Here is a 16,425-nt window from a genome sequence, read left to right on the forward strand (position 1 = left end):
AACAGAGAGCTTCTATACCATTTGCCAAGTCTAGGTGCTGATTTGAAATTATTTCTGTGTCTAGGATAGTTTTTGACGTGGTCACAAACCTTTAGTTTGTTAAGACTCCCATTGACCTGACCCCTGAGGCTCTTCCCTTAATTGGGTTTCTACTGGACTCACTCTCTCTATTGAGGGGATTATCCAGGAATCTCTGCCTTCCGATTTCTGGTTAACTTGCTGGCCTCCCTTTAGGATGTCAACCCAGCTCTTCAGGGGATGCCTAGAGGGCTGTGGTGGACACCATTGGAATCTCCTCAACTTCACAGACCACTTGGGGCTCCTTCTCCTGATGTCCTTGAGAGTCTCTCTGTGGAACTGTTCCTGGGGCATTTTTGTTGCTAGCAACTCCACCACTTCTCCTCATGGTTGTCATATTTGCCTGGTTGATGGTAACATCCCACAAACTCTGAGGTAGAGCAGCCTAGAGAATTCAGAGACCTTGTCCCAGTACAGGGGATTTCCTTTAAAGAGGCAAAGGCACTGGGAACCTCTTTGCAGATGCAATCTGACACCAACCTGAATTCATGAAACAGGTTAAGGTGGGGTTGCCCTAGCTTGAGCTGTGCAGATTGGGGACCCCAGAACCCATGGAATCTCACAGTAGCCCCAAAGGCATGTCTGAAAACCCAGGGTCTCAAAAAACATAGCTTAAAAGTATGCCGAGACCTATATTGCTCCTTTTACAGGTGAGCTTTGGGGGTGGGGGGACAAGGAGAGATAAACCAAAGAATTTACTAGATTATACTTATATGAATAGCCCATAGACACAGGAAATAGGGTGGTGAAGACCTGGAGGTGGGTGGGGAGGAGTAAAAGGGGGGAGGGGCGGGGAATGGGAGACATCTGTAATACTGTCAACAATAACATATATACGTGAGCTTTGGAGCCCAAGTGGTATGCCGAATTGCATAGGGAGTATCTTTTCTTGGACCAATAACTTTCTGAGCAACAGTGAAGAGGTGGTTTCAATGATTTTTCTCTCTTAATTCTACCAGGTTGTTTGTGTGTGTACATGTACATGGTAAGGATATATATGTGCTTATTTGTGTTAAGTCTTTACCCAAGATTGAAGGGTTACCTATTAATTCCAGGCACAGTGGTGTCTTATGTGCATTATTTCACTTAGTCTTTACAACAGATTAAGGAGGGCAGGTCAGTTGCCCATGGTGAGTGGTTCAGAGTTCATCAAACTCACAGCTGTTTGACCCTCTACTCAGGCATCCAGTTACGGCTACGGTGGAAATCCACATGGCCAGGCCAGGCTGGCTCAGTTTGCAGATATTTAACATCGTGCCCTGCACCACATTTCTCATGAAACAATTTCCAGAATAAGGGTGTAAAAGAGCTAGACTTGGTGCCAGACATGAAGAGAGCCTCTTGAACCATCCAGTCTGTCTTATGTGGGTTGGGTATTCAGGCTAATTATTATGAATAATTTAGGTAGCACTAATGAGCCCTATAACTCAAGACCAAAGCTTAACTAATCCTACAGCTAGAAGACAAAATGATGTAAAAATGTTGTGATTTACCTCCCAGAGTTTAATGTTGTGTGATTTTTGCCATCCTTGAAACAGTTAATTTGTATATTTGACTTCATACAGCATCATTTCCTACGGAGAGGCTAGGCAGGGTTGAAAGGGAAAAGCAATGAAGTTTTCACATGAGGTAGAGATCCTTTAATCTTTCTTGGACCCAAGTTTCCCCAGGCTTGTTTTTTCAATCCAAAGTGTGACTCCCTTCCAGTATTATTTACATTCTTATTAATTTTTTACATTCTTTTTAATGTTTTAGATGATGGAACAGAGAGTACCTCATTAAATTTTCCCGTGCCCTCAAATTTGATTGGTGACTATGACTATGAGAACCAGACAAGATTAAAAGTGACTTAGCTATGTGATATTTGATGGGTGTAAACTTGGAGCTAGTACTGATAAGCATGGGGTAATAGACTTAAGGAAGGAGAACATCTGAACCATTCAAAAAGGGGAGCCTGTCCAGTGATGTATTGCAGGAACATGACAGAATGTGAATTTAGTATCTGAGAACCATGAGGTAATGAAGACTTCCTAAGAAACACACTTTTTGGGGGATTGCTATTGAATTTGGAAACTTGTGATTGAAGCATGGCAAAATACAGTGAAGGAGTACAAAAATCATTAAAAGTTTAGAAGGTAGGTTCTATAAAGAAATTACTTACTACCCTAGCTGGTTTGGCTCAGTGGATAGAGCATTGGCCTGTGGACTGAAGGGTCCCGGGTTTGATTCCGGTCAAGGCCATATGCCCCAGCTCGATCTCCAGTAGGGGGCATGCAGGAGGCAGCCAATCAATGATTCCCTCTCATTATTGATGTTTCTATCTCCCTCTCCCTTCCTCTCTGAAATCAATAAAAAATATATTTAAAAAAAGAAACGAATTATAGGGATGACATTTCTTTACCAAGATGAGGTACAACTTAATTATAGCATCCAAGTATGTCTAACAACATTTATTTGTTTCTTTATTCAAGTTAATATTTACTAGTATGAGCCACTGTGGAGTCATGAAGATGGTACATTCCTGCAGTGACAGATTTTCTCTATTTCATGCTAGAATGGGGTGAGGAAGAAAAAGACAAAAAGGCCAAATTGAAGTAAAAACATATGGATACACTGAGATTTATTATTAAAGTTGTAAGAACCTTGGTAATTAAGGGAAAATGGGATTTCTTGCTCTGACTGAAGAAGACAGTAGAATAGTATGTTTATGGGGACTATTTGAATATGGCAGAGCTTTTTACAATTTTTATCTTTATTTTTTAAAATATATTTTTCTTGATTTTAGAGAGGAAGGGAGAGGGAGAGACAGAAACATCAATGATGAGAATCATTGATCGGCTGCCTCTTGCACACTCCCCACTGGGGATCGAGCCTGCAACCCAGGCATAGGCCCTTGACCAGAATCAAACCCGTGACCCCTTGGTCCGCAGGCTGAAGCTGCAGACTGATGCTCTAGCCCAGCGGTTCTCAACCTGTGGGTCGCGACCCCTTTGGGGGTTGAACGACCCTTTCACAGGGGTCGCCTAAGACCATCGGAAAACACATATATAATTACATATTGTTTTTGTGATCAATCACTATGCTTTAATTATGTTCAATTTGTAACAATGAAAATACATCCTGCATATCAGATATTTACATTATGATTCATAACAGTAGCAAAATTACAGTTATGAAGTAGCAACGAAAATAATTTTATGTTTGGGGGTCACCACAACATGAGGAACTGTATTAAAGGGTCGCAGCATTAGGAAGGTTGAGAACCACTGCTCTAGCCACTGAGCCAAGCTGGCCAGGGCTTATCTTTATTGTTGAAAGTGTTACAGATGCCCCATTTCCAACCCCTCCCCCATTGGCCCCTTCCACACCACACCTGCTTTCCCCCTCCCCAGGTTTTCACCACACTATTGTCTGTGTCCATGGCTTATGCATATATATGCATATAAGTTCTTTTATTAATCTCTTCCCACCCACACTTTCCCTCTGAGATTACACACTCTGTACTATGCTTCTATGTCTCTGGATATATTTTACTCATCAATTTATTTTGTTCTTTAAATTCCACATATGAGTGAGATCATATACTTGTCTTTCTCTGACTGGCTTATCTCACTTAGCATAATACTCTCCAGGTCCCTCCATGGTGTCTCAAAGGGTAACAGATCCTTCTTCTTTTTTTTTTTTTTTTTTTTTTTTACTGCTGCATAGTATTCCATAGTATAGATGTGCCACAGCTTTTTTATCCACTCATCTATTGATGAGCACTTGGTCTGTTTCCAGATCTTAGCTATTATAAATTGCCCTGCAATGAACATAGGGGTACATACATTATTTCTGATTGGTATTTCGAGTTTCTTAGGATATATTCGTAGAAGTGGGATTACTGGGTCAAATGGAGTTCCATATTTAAATTTTTGAGGAAATTCTGTACTGTTTTCCATAGTGGCTGCAGCAATCTGCATTTCCACCAACAATGTATGTACTAGGGTTCGTTTTCCTCCACATCCTCTCCAGCACTTGTCATTTGTTGATTTGTTAATGGTAGCCATTCTGACAGGTGTGAGATGATACCTCACTGTCATTTTAATTTGCATCTCTCTGATGATTAATTACTTTGAATATTTTTTCATATGTCTCTTGGCCAACTGTATATCCACTTGGGAGAAATGTCTATTTAGGTCCTTTGCCCATTTTTAATTGAATGGTTTGTCTTCCTTTTGTTAAGTTGTATGAGTTCCTTATATATTTTGGATATTAACCCCTTATCAGATGTATCATAGGCAAATATATTCTCCCATACAGAAGGCTTTCTTTTCATTTTGTTGATGGTTTCTTTGGCTGTGCAGAAGCTTTTTATTTTGATGTAGTCCCATTTTTTACATTTTCTTTAGTTTCCCTTGCCTCCAGAAGATGTATAGGCAAGCATACTACTATAAGAAATGTCTGAGATTTTGCTGCCTATGGTTTCTTCTAGGATTTTTATGGTTTCATGACTTACATTTAATTCTTTTATCTATTTTGAGGTTATTTTTGTGTATGATGTAATTTGGCGGTCTGGTTTCACTTTTTTGCATTTATCTGTCCAATGTTCCCAACACCATTTACTGAAGAGACTGGCTTGACTCCATTGTATGCTCTTGCCTCCTTTGTCAAATATTAATTGAGTGTAAAGGCTTGGGTGGATTTCTGGCATCTCTGATTTCTTCTATTGACCTATATGGCTGTTCTTGTGTCAGTACCAGGCTGCTTTGATTATAGTGGTTTTGTAGTATAACTTGATATCTGGTATTGTGATCCCTCCAACTTTTCTTCTTTCTCAAGATTGTTATGGCTATTCAGGGTCTTTTTGGTTCCATATAGATTTTTGGAGGATTTGTTCTAGATCTGTGAAATATGCCATTGGTATTTTAATAGAGATTGTATTAAATCTATAGATTGCTTTGGTTAGTATGAACATTTTAATGATGTCAATTCTACCAACCCATAAACATGGTATATTTTTTAGACTTCTGAGTATATACTTCTAAAAGTGGGATCACTGGGTCAAATGGCAGCTCCATTTTAATTTTTTGAGAAAATTCCAGACTGTTTTTTTATAGGGTCATAACAATCTGCATTCCTACCAGGACTGTACTAGGGTTTCTTTTTCTCCACATCCTGGCCAGCACTTGTTGTTTGTTAACTGATTGATGGTAACCATTCTGGCAGGTGTGAGGCGGCACCTCATTGTCATTTTAATTTGCATCTCTCTGATAATTAGTGATGTTAAGCATTTTTTGATATCTCTCTTGTCCTTTTTATGTCCTCTCTAGAGAAGTGTCTATTTAGGACCTCTGCCCATCTTTAAATTGCATTGTTTGTCTTACTTTTGTTGAATTGTATGAGTATTTTATATATTTTGGGAATTAACCCCTTATCAGGTGTTAGTTCTTCTTTGAAAGTATAGTAAAACTCCCCTCTAAAGTCATATGGACCAGGGCTTTTGTTTGCTGGGAGTTTTTTAATTACTGCTTCGATTTAATCAGTTGTTATTGGCCTATTCAGGTTTTCTGATTCTTGATTCAGTTTTGGGAAATTGTATTTTTCTAGGAATTTTTCCATTTCATCCACACTGTGTAGCTTGTTGGCATATAGTTGTTCATAGCATTTTCTTATAATCCTTTGTATTTCTGTGGTGTCAGTTGTTACTTCACTGTTTTCATTTATGATTTTATTGATTTGGGTCCTCTCTGTTTCTTTTTTTTTAAATTAAATCTTTATTGTTCAGATTATTACATTTGTTCCTCTTCCCCCCCCCCCCCATAACTCCCCTCCTCCCAGTTCCCGCCCCACCCTCCGCCCTCACTCCCCACCCACTGTCCTCATCCATAGGTGCACGATTTTTGTCCAGTCTCTTCCCGCATCTCCCACACCCCTTTCCCCCCCAAGAATAGTCAGTCCATTCCCTTTCTATGTCCCTGATTCTATTATAATCAACAGTTCATTCTGTTCATCAGATTATTTATTCACTTGATTCTTAGATTCACTTGTTGATAGATGCATATTTGTTGTTCATAATTTGTATCTTTACCTTTTTCTTCCTCTTCCTCTTCTTAAAGGATACCTTTCAGCATTTCATATAATCCTGGTTTGGTGGTGATGAACTCCTTTAGCTTTTCCTTATCTGTGAAGCTCTTTATCTGACCTTCAATTCTGAATGATAGCTTTGCTGGATAAAGTAGTCTTGGTTGTAGGTTCTTGGTATTCATCACTTTGAATATTTCTTACCACTCCCTTCTGGCCTGCAAAGTTTCTGTTGAGAAATCAGCTGACAGTCGTATGGGTATTCCCTTGTAGGTAACTGAGTTTCTTTCTCTTGCTGTTTTTAAGATTCTCTCTTTGTCTTTTGCTCTTGGCATTTTAGTTATGATGTGTCTTGGTGTGGTCCTCTTTGGATTCCTTTTGTTTGGGGTTCTCCGCGCTTCTTGGACCTGTAAGTCCATTTCTTTCACCAGGTGGGGGAAGTTTTCTGTCATTATTTCTTCAAATAGGTTTTCAATATCTTGCTCTCTCTCATCTTCTGGCACCCCTATAATTCTGATGTTGGTATGCTTGAAGCTGTCCCAGAGGCTCCTTACACTATCCTCGCATTTTTGGATTCTTTTTTCATTTTGCTTTTCCGGTTGGGTGTTTTTTGCTTCCTCGCATTTCAAATCATTGACTTGATTCTTGCGCTCCTCTGGTCTGCTTTCGGGAGTCTGTATAATATTCGTTATTTCAGTCCGTGTATGCTTAATTTCTAGTTGGTTCCCCAATATAACATCAAGGGTCTCATTAGTTTTCTTGTAGATCTCATTAAGTTTATCGGCGGCTTCCAAACAGTTCTTGAGAGACCTTAAAAGTGTGGTTCTGAACTCTATATCTTCCATTGACAATTTTGTCCTGTTTCTTTGTCTCCGCATTTTGTTATGCTTTCTTGGTGCACCCCCTAGTGGTCTTTGTTCGCAGTCTTATAGTTAAATCTTGATTGTTGTAGCTAATTCCAGGGAGGGTTTGACCTCCAGGCCAAGTGGCTATGAGAATCAGCTGTGTCTGCAGTGAGAGAACTTCTGTCCTCTAGGGAGGTGCTAATCTAGCCTTTGCCTGAGGCTATCCGGCAAATGCCTCTGTGCAGGGCTTGGGTGGGGTGGGTCGCACAGGATCAACAGGGTGGGCCAGAGAGAGCAGTTATGGCGGCTCTCAGTCCTGTCCCCAGGGGCTCTGCCTCTCTGAGTCCCAGCACCCGCTGCAAACCTCGGAGAGAAAGCTGCACTCGCTCTGACCGAAGCCAGACAGTCCCGCTTCTCCCGTTTGAGTCTGGGTCCCTAAAGACTCGCCCGGATCTGGAGCTCAGAGTCTGAGACTCCCTCCCGATTGAAAATGCCAACCGCCCCCTCCGCCGCCAGCCCACTCTGGGAACTCCGCACCTCAGAATTTGACTTCAGCACTGCGCCTCCTCTGAGTGTCCGTATGCGTTTCTCTTTCCTCCTAGTTGTAGGACTTCCACTCAGCCAGCATTCCTGTGGTTCTGGGTGATGTCCCTTCTGTTTTTTGGTTTCACTTTTGAAGTAGTTGTTCAAAGCAGCAAACTCCGGCGTTAACCTATGCCGCCATCTTGGTTCTCCCTCTCTGTTTCTTGATGAGTCTGGGCAATGATTCATCAGTTTTATTTATCTTTTCAAAGAATCAGCTCTTAGATTCATTGATCTTTTATATTGGTTTTTGGTCTCTGTGTTGTTTATTTCCACTCTGATCTTTATTATTTCCTTCCTTTTACTTACTCTGGGCTTTTCTTGTTGTTCTCTTTCTAGTTGTTTTATTTGTAGTATTAGTTTATTTAGAGTTTTTTCTTGATTCTTGAGGTAGGCCTGTAATGCTATGAACTTCCCTCTCATAACTGCTTTTGCTGTGTTCCATAGATTTCAGGCTGTTGTGTGTTTATTCATTTTTTCCAGGAATTTTTAAATTTCTTTCTTGAGTTCATTGGTAACCTATTAATTGTTTAATAACGTACTATTTAGCCTCCATCTGTTTGAATTTTTTTGAGAGTTTTTATTGTAGTTGATTTCTAGTTTCATGCCATTGCAATCTGAGAAGATGCTTGATATGGTTTCAATCCTCTTTAATTTGTAGAGACTTATTTTGTGTCCTAACATGTGGTCTATCTTTGAGAATGTACCATGTACACTTGAGAAGAATGTATATTCTTCAGCTTTGGAATGGAATGCTCTGTTAAATGTCAATTAAATCCATCTGGTCTAGTGTTTTGTTTAAGGTCTCTGTTTCCTTGTTGTTTTTTTGTCTGAAAGATCTATCCAGTGATGTCAGTGGGGTGTTAAAGTCCCCTACAATGACTGTATTGCTGTTGACCTCTCTCTTAAACTCCTCCAAGAGCTTTTTAATATATTTAAGTGCTCCTATATATGGTGCATAAATGTTTACCAGGGTTACATCCTCTTGTTGGATCCATCCCTTTGGTATTATGTAATGGCCTTTTTTGCCTTTGCTTTGAAGTTTATTGTGTCAGATATAAGTATTGCAACCTGAGCTTTTCTTTTCATTTCTATGGAAACATTTTTTCCATCCCTTCACTTTCATCCTGTGTGAGTCTTTTGTTTTGAGGTGGGTCTCTTGTAGACAGCATATATGTGGTCATGTTTTCTTATCCATTCAGTTACCCTGGGTCTTTTGATTGGAGCATTTAATCCATTTACATTTAAGGTTATTATTTGTTGCCATTTTCATCCTTTATGCCTATGTTTCTCTCTATATATATATTTCCTCTTATTTTTTTAAAAAAATATATTTTATTGATTTTTTACAGAGAGGAAGGGAGAGGGATAGAGAGTTAGAAACATCAATGAGAGAGAAACATCGATCAGCTGCCTCCTGCACATTCCCTACTGGGGATGTGCCTGCAACCAAGGTACATGCCCTTGACCAGAATCGAACCTGGGACCCTTGAGTCCACAGGCTGGCGCTCTATCTACTGAGTCAAACCGGTTAGGGCTCCTCTTATTTTTTAAAATCTTTATTGTTGACAATGTTACATATGCCCCCCCTTTTCTACCTTGACCTCTTGTAGCCCTCCCCACCTTATTTCCTCTTATTATTACAGCAGTCCCTTTAACATTTTTTGCAATGCTGGTTTGGTGGTAATGTACTCCTTTAGCCTTTTTTTTGGGGGGGGGGGGCGGCGGTGTCTGGGAAGCTCTTTGTTTCCCCATCTATTTTGAATGATAATCCTGCTGGATAGAGTAGTCTTGGTTTCAGATCCTTGGTTTTCATTACTTTGAATACTTCGTGCCATTCCTGTCTGGCCTACAGTGTTTCTGTTGAGAAATAAGCTGACAGCCTTAAGGGAACTCCCTTGTAGTTCACTGACTGTCTCTCTCTTACAGCTCTTAAGATTCTCTCCTTGTCCTTAATGCTTGCCATTTTAATTATGATGTGTCTTGGAGTGGGTCTCTTTGGGTTGCTTTTGTTTGGTATCTTCTGCGCTTCCTGAAATTGTGTTGCTTTTTCCTTCACCAGCTTAGGAAAGTTTTCCATCATTATTTCTTCCAACAGGTTCTATCCCTTGCTCACTTCCTTCTCCCTCTGGTATCTAGAACGTGAATGTGTTTCATTTCATATTGTCCCAAAGTTCCTTAAACTGTCCTCATGCTTTTTAAGTATTTTTTCTTTTTGCTGCTCTGATTGAGTAGTTTTTTCTACCCTATCTTCTAATTCACTTATTTAATCCTCTGCTTCATTGAGCCTGCTTTTAATTCCTTCCAGTGTATTCTTTTTTTCTTTTCTTTTTGGTTAATCCTCACTTGAGGATAATTTTCCATTGATTTTGTAAGGAAAGTGGAAGAGAGATGGAAAAACAGAGAGAAACATTGATGTGAGAGAAACACATCGATTGGTTGCCTCCTGCAGGAGACCAGATCAGGGCCTGGGCTGGGGAGGAGCCTGCAACCAAGGTTCATGACCTTGACTGGAATTGAACCTGACCCTTTGGACCGAAGGCTGACGTTCTATCTGCTGAGCCAAAATGGCAAGGGCTCCAGTATATTCTTGATGTCAGATAAAGTATTCTTCATTTCTGTCTGGTTCTTATTCATAATACCTATATGTTTTTTTTCATGCCAATGTAGCTTGCACTAAGTTCCTTGTAATTCCACTAAGTTCCTGAATTTTCCCATTCAGTTTCCTGTAATTGGTGCTCAGTTCCTGGAGCATCTTTATAACCATTTCTCTGAAATCTATCTCTGATAATTTGCTTGCCTTGATTTCTTCCAGGCCTTTTTTGGGCAATCCCCTCTTTTTTTTTTTTTAATTAAGGGGCTGTTTCTTTGTCTCCCCATTTTGTGTTTATATCTGTGTATTATATCTATTTTCTATGACTTCTAGTCTGTGAGGTGGGCTTTTGTAATGAATGTCCTGTGGGACCTAGAGGTGTGTTTTCCTTGTACTTCTGAGCTATTTGCTCTAGATGTGTCCCTTTTGTGGAATTGGGACTATTTGTTATGATTTGATTTAGATTATTATTGTCCCTTTTAAGGGAGGACACTTCTTTGAGACTGGTTGTGAGGCTCAGTTGCTACCACCTCATGTGGGCTGTTGTACAGGTGCAGTCTCTATGTTGTTTCTTCAGTGCTCCTTAGTCAAAATATACCCAATCAGCTGTGCTTTTCTTTTATCCAAGCTAACTGCACTGTATTTTAGCTGTAAATACAGTTCGTGGCTGGGGGCAAGGGCATTCAAACTTCTGTTAGAGTGCAGCCTTTTCATTCCTTCTAATTCTTTACGTTGTAGTGTTAGGGAGTTTATTAGAGCTTTTCCTTGTTTCTTGAGGTAGGTCTGTAATGCTATGAACTTACCTCTTCAGACTGCTTTCTATGTGTCCCATATATTTTGGGTAGTTGTATGTTCATTTTCATTTGTTTCCAGGAAGTTTTTAGTTCTTCATTGAATTCATTGGTAACCCATTCATTGTTTAATAACATGCTATTTAGCTTCCATGTCTTTGAATGTTTTTGAATGTCTTTTAAAAATAGTTTTATTGATTTCAGAAAGAAAGGGAGAAGGAAGGAGAGATAGAAACATCAATGATGAGAGAGAAGCATTGATTGGCTGTCTCCTGCACATCTCACACTGGGGGGTAAGCCTGGAACCTGAGCAGGTACTCTAACCAGGAATCAAACTGTGACGTCCTGGTTCATAGGTCAACGCTCAACAACTGAGTTACCCTGGCAGGAATTGAGTGTTTATACTGTTGTTGATTTCTATTTTCATGCCATTGTGATCTGAGAAGATGCTTGATATGGTTTCAATCTTCTTGAACTTGTAAAGACTTGTTTTCAAATACATTGAGGCTAAGTAGCATGTTATTAAACAATGAATGGGTCACCAATGAGATCAAGGAAGAAATAAAACTTCCTGGAAGCCGTGGCTGGTTTGGCTCAGGGCTTAGAGTGTCGGCCCATGGAACAAAGGGTCATGGGTTTGATTACCGGTCAAGGGCACATACCTCAGTTTCAGGTTTGATTCTTGGTGCCTAATGGCAGAAGGCAATCAATTAACGTGTCTCTCACACATCCATGTTTCTCTTTCATCCTCCTCCCTCCTTTCCACTCTCTCTAATTATCAACGGGAAAAAAGAATCCTTGCATCAGGCTAGAAGGGGACCATGGGGAAAAAAGAAGATATATGTAATACTTTCAACAATAAAGATTTTTAAAAATATATTCTTGTATAAGGATTAAAAAGCAACAACAAGAAAACTTCCTGGGAACAAATGAAAATGACCACACAACAACACCAAATCTCTGGGACACAGCATAAGCCATCCTAAGAGGGAAGTTCATAGCACTACAGGCCTACCTAGAAAGAAAACTTAATAATAAACTATTTAACATTACAACTTAGTGAACTGGAAATAGAACAACAAGTAAAGCCCAGAGTAAGTAGGAGGAAAATAATAAAGATTAGAGCAGAAATAAATGACATAGAGACTAAAAAAAAAAAAATCAATGAGACTGAAGGGTCCTGGGTTCAATTCCAGTAAAGGGCATGTACCTCAGTTGCAGGGTCCTCCTTGGCTCAGGCCCTTGCCTGGCTCATGCAGGAGGCAACCAATTGATGTGTTTCTCTCACATCGCTATTTCTCTCTGACTTTCCCTCTCTCTTGCACTCTTTCTAAATACCAATGGAAAAATAACCTTGGGTGAGGATTAGAAACAACAACAACAAAAAACAAAAAGGAAAAAAAAAAAAGATAAACAAGATTAATGAACTGTTAGTCAGACCCATCAAAAAACAAGAGAGAGGACCTAAATAAATACAATCAGAAACAAAAGCTGAGAAGTAATAAGTGACATCACAGAAATACTGTGTAAGAAAATTGTAAGAAATTGCTATGAAAATTATATGCCAACAAGCTGGACAATGTGGATGAAATGGATAAATTCCTAGAAAAATACAATTTCCCAAAAGAGAATCAGGAAGAATCAGAAAACCTGAATAGGTCAATAACAACTTAGGAAATAGAAATAGTAATAAAAATAACAAAAGCACTGGTCCAAACAGCTATATAGGGAAGTTTTACCAAACATTCAAAGTAGAACTAACACTTCAAACTAAAACTCCTCAAACTATTCCAAAAAATCTAAGATGAAGGAACATTTCCAAACTCTCTTTATGAGGCCAGCATTATTTTAATTCAAAAACCAGATAAAGACACAACAAAGAGAGAGAACTACAGGCCAATATCCCTAATGAGCATAGATGCTAAAATCCTCAACAAGATATTAGCAAATCGGATCCAGCAGTATATTAAAAAGATCACACAACATGACCAAGTGGAATTTATTCCAGGGATGCAAGGCTGATACAATATTTGCAAATCAATAAACATCACATAAACAAACTGAAAGACAAAAATCACATGATCATATCAATAGATACAGAAAAAGCTATCGACAAAATCCAACACCCATTTTGATTAAAAACTCTCTGCAAAGTGGAAATAGAGGGATAATACCTCCACATAATAATGGCCATATGTGACAGATCTACAGCCAACATCACACTGAATGGGCAAAAAGCTAAAACCATTTTCCCTAAGAACAGGAATAAGACAGGGATGTCCACTTTTACCACTCTAACTCAACATAGTACTAGAAGTCTTAGACACAGCGACCAGACAAGAAGAAATAAAAGGTATCCAAATTGGAGAGAAGGATGTAAAACCTTCATTATTTGCAGATAACATGATACTGTATATAGAAAAACCTAAAGACTCCACAAAACAACTACTAGATTTAATAAATTTGGCAATGTAGCAGGATACAAAATTAACACCCAAAAATTGATGGCTTTTTTATACAACAATAATGAATTCTCAGAAAAAGAAACTAAACAAACAACCCCATTTTCAATTGCAACAAAAAAATTAAGATACTTAGGAATAAAGTTAGCCAAGGAGGTAAAAGTCTTGTACTCAGAAAACTACAAAATGTTGAAAAAAGAAATAGAGGAAGATATAAACAAGTGGAAGAATATGCCATGTTCATGGATTGGTAGAATTAACATAATTACAATGTCCATACTAACCAAAGAAATCTATAGAATCAATGCAATTCAATCCTTATTAAAATACCACCAGCATATTTCACAGATCTAGAACAAATAAATTTTGGAGTATTTGTTCTAGATCTGTGAAATATGCTGGTGGTATTTGACCAGTGATCCCACTTCTGGGTTATATGCTAAGAAAACCAATATACCAATCAGAAAGAACATATGCACCCCAATATTCATAGAAGCACAATTTAAAATAGCTAAGATATGGAATCAGCCCAAGTGCCCATCAGTGAATGAGTGTATAAAAAAAGATGTGGTATATTTACAACATGGAATACCATTCAGCTCTAAAAAAGAAGGATCTCTTACCCTTTGAGAAACCATGGAGGGACCTGGAGAGTATTATGCTAAGTGAAATAAGCCAGTTAGAGAAAGACATATCATCTCACTCATACATAGAATCTAAAGAACAAATAAACTGATGAGCAAAATAGATCCAGAGACACAGAGCATGGTACAGAGTGTGGAATCTTGGAGGGAAGGCGTGGGTGGGTTGGTGGGTGGGAAGAGATTAACCAAAGAACTTATGTGCATACATCCATGCCCATGGACAAAGATAACAGTGTGGTGAATGTTTGGAGGGAGGGCAGGTGTGGGCTGGAGGGGATCAGTGAGGGAGGAAAAGGGGATATCTGTATAACTTTCAATAATAAAATTAAAAATTTAAAAAGAGCTTAGTACCATGACTAGCACAAAATGTGATGAATAAATATTACCCACTATATTCAGTATTCTTAAGATTCTGGTCCTCTATATCATTAGTCTGCTCAGGATGCCATAAAAAAAAAAATACCAAGGATTGGTTGGCTAATTTTCTTGCAGTTCTGTAGGCTGCAAGTACAACCTCAATGTGCCATCAGGGAACTTAATAATGAGGCCTTCCTTCCTGGCTTATATACAGGCATCTTCTTGCTGTGTCCTCATATGGCCTTTTGTTTGCTTTCACATTGAGAGAGAGAGAGAGAGAGAGAGAGAGAGAGAGAGAGAGAGAGAGAGGGATCTCTGGTGCCTCTTCCTCTTCTTATTAGAACACCAGTTTTATTCAATTAGGGCCCCATATTTATAAGCCCATTTAACTTTAGTTCTTGTTTATAGGCTTTATCTCCAATACAGTTACATTGGGCATTAGGGCTTTAACATATCGATTCAATGGAGACCCCATTCAGTCTATGGTACCCTCATTAACCTGACATTCCTGACTCATCTCTCTCTAGTAACACTCATGCCAGGTTCTGTCACAGTAGTATTTCATCACCAAAATGTACTCCCTGCCCTCTTTTCTAGTAAAAATTATGACCAGTTCAAACTTTGAAGATTTCTCCAATACAAATAATGACTCCTTTTTTTTTTGTTCCTATGGTATTTTGTTCAAACCATTAATGTAGCTAACTCAAGAATAGTATTTATCAATATGCATATTTATTTTACACAAGAGGTCCAGTGCACGAAATTTGTGCATAGGGGGTGGGTTGCTCAGCCCGACCTGCACCCTCTCCATCTGGGAGCCCTCAGGGAGCCGTCTCCAATCCAGGAACCCTGATGGCTTAGGCCCACTCCGCATGGTTTTTGGCTCTCTGCGGGGCTTGGCCACTCCGTGCCCGCTGCCCAGAGGCCCTCCCCGATCCAGAGGCTCTCTGCATCCTGCCCCAGCTGTTCCATGTGCACACTGCCCAGAGGCCCTCTGCAGCCAGGGCAGGACGCTTGCCTCATTGCTGCGGTGATGAAGCAAGCATTCCATCAGGCCACTCACACTGCCTGCTCTCAGCAGCCACCCCCCCCCCCCAGGACTAGGGGACTCTGGTGGGGCTGAGGGGACTGGGCACTGCCATCTTGTGGCTATGGGTGCTTCCATCTTTGTGATGGAGTGATGGTTAATTTGCATATTGCCCTTTTATTAGATAGAATATGGTTTGTATTACATCCCATAATCATTATATGTAGTTATTATTAATAAGCTTATTTTATTAATTTCTCAAGTGATCCTCAAAGAGGGTATTTATTCAATAGAATCTGAGAACATTAAAAAATGTGCTTATTTGTAGATGATGGTACCTTTAAATGATTATGAAGCATTGAAAGAGGAGCATGTTTTTTGGAAAAAAATGTTTGACTTGACACATATTTAGTTTGAGATGCATGCAACACATCCAAGTGTGAAAATATTATATACTTGTTTAATATAGCCAGTCTTGGATTGATACACAAGTTGGGCTTTGATCTCATTTTATATTAGCACAAGCAAGTGATAAGTGACAAATAATCTATTTTATTCTGTGTTAATGAAGAATAATGCTAAATTATCTCTTTACTCTATTTACTTGCTCAATATTCTTCTTTCCACTCTTTCCATGTACTTTAACTTCTAAACTGCTAATTTTTAATATCATAAAACTGGACAGGATCTGAAGTAACTGGGATCTTAAGAGTTTATCTAAATTAGTTGCTTTCATTTGTAGATGAAGTAAGCCCACTATAGCTAGTTAAGTAGTTAAGTGACTCATCCAAGGTCACAGTGAGTTCTAAAATAAGAGCTAACATTCATATTTTCTAATTCCAATCATAAGTCTATTCCATTATACCAGCAATTCCTAAACAATATTCTTCAGAACAAAACTGCGAGAATCTCAGTGAATAAAATAATTGAAATGTGTCTTTTAACATTGAATACAATCCTCTCTCTTGAACAGTTATAATGAA

This window comes from Myotis nattereri (assembly GCF_964212035.1).
Source record: "Myotis nattereri genome assembly, chromosome: 1".
In the NCBI taxonomy this organism is placed as follows: domain Eukaryota; kingdom Metazoa; phylum Chordata; class Mammalia; order Chiroptera; family Vespertilionidae; genus Myotis; species Myotis nattereri.